Below are 1,853 nucleotides of genomic sequence, written 5' to 3' on the forward strand. Positions count from 1 at the left end.
ATAGCAGAAAATGACAAAGCATAAAAAGCATAAAGTCTAGTTTTCAATGTAAAGAAACAGCCACCCTAAACATATACCGACAAGATTTTGATATATTTATCATTATAGGGGTCACATCAATAATTCGAATAGGATTCTATAAATAGGAGATCTTCAAAGGAAGTGGGTCACGAACAAGCTTCGAACCTAACCTCCGAACTACAAATGCTTCAACGAGCGAGCTTTGGTATTTAGACTTCGCCACATTTGGGGTCTAGCATCATGTGTAATGACATTCCACATGAGATGCTACATAGACTTCTTGTGAGGCCTCGATGGTGAGGCATAATAGAAAATTCCAAAAAACAAAAAAACAAAAATTAATTGTTCTTGTGATGTTTCCAAAACAACTGAAAAATTAATCAAAAAATTGAAAATATACATAGTTATTTAAATGGGATGTTTTGAATAAAACTAGAGAAGAGAAAAAATGAAATGTGGTTTGCGAAGTTCGTTGAGATTGATAAAAGTGGTTCTTATAGAATATGTAGTAAAAATTGTATCCTATCCTATGTTCAAATTTAAATTTGGATGGACTTTTCAAAATCGAAAAAGGCATGTAGGGCCTAATTTGCCCATTTATATTTAGAGGAAATTACATAAAATCAGGCATTTAAAAGTTCAAATTCAAAATTCAGGGATGAAGTTTATCTATGCAAACATCAGGTATTATATATAGTTAATTCAACCAATTCAATTAAAAACCCTAATTAATTCCCCAAATCAATCTTGTCACTTCCTTTCTCACTCTACAATCTCTTCCTTCTCTCTATAACAAATTGCCACAGAAGATCAGTCACCAACAGCACTGGTTCCGATGTGAGTTAGGCACCACTACAAAGAAGATTAGCGGAGGCTGCAAGGGGCGCGACGGTGACCTCTCCCCAAGAGTGCCACTACTGCGCAAAGATGAGCTGGAAAAAGACGCCGTCAGAGATATGTCTTATTCGGATTTTTGTAAGCCACAGCTCAGAGCAGCGCCTGTGACTGCGCTTGCCACGATGCCTCCAGGCACTGATTGGGTTAAAGAGGTGTTGTTTTGTGATGAAAGCTCTGTGAATGGCGTCGCTTCACGATGGGTTTAGATATGGTGTGGTGTTGCCGTGTTGTGGTGTTGTTATGTAGATGGTGTGGTGTTGCCATGTTGGTGTTATTTTTTAGCATGTTTTATTGCGTTTTTTAGGTGATGGTGGTGGGCTTGTGGATTATTTCGTGGGGGTGGTGGTTGGGTGTGGTATAAATAGAGATAGAGAAAATGGCGGTGGTGGTGTGCTGTGGGCGTGATGGTGTCATCGATATGGTACTGCTCAGGATGGTGGTGGCAGGGACAGTGATGCTCGTATTGGTTATGTGATGGTGGTTTTGGAGGCGATGGTGTCGAACCATTATTGTGTTGTTGGTGGTGATTGTTGCGGTGGCGGTGACGAGTGGGGCATCTGTGACCGACAATTAGGTATCTGTAACCAAATATTTAAGCGTCCGTGACCAAAAATCATATGTCGTGACTTAAAGATAATTTGTGAACGATAAATTGTGACATATGTGATCCATAGATGTAATGTGACTTGTAATTTGAATGATCTGTGATCTCAAATAATATGTGATCTACAAAATTTTTGATCTGTGACCACGAAATAATTTTCTGACCAATTAATTTGATGATATGTGACTAATAAATAAATCTGTGACCTATAATTATGAATGTGTGATCATTAATCGTGTAATTGTGATTTTATTATCTTCATTTAATAAATATTTTTAATTAATTAAATATAAACCTGGTTTTTGAATTTTAAAAGTATCTATCTGATTTT

The sequence above is a fragment of the Olea europaea genome, chromosome 6 (genome assembly GCF_002742605.1).
Source record: "Olea europaea var. sylvestris chromosome 6, O_europaea_v1, whole genome shotgun sequence".
NCBI classification, from domain to species: Eukaryota; Viridiplantae; Streptophyta; class Magnoliopsida; order Lamiales; family Oleaceae; genus Olea; species Olea europaea.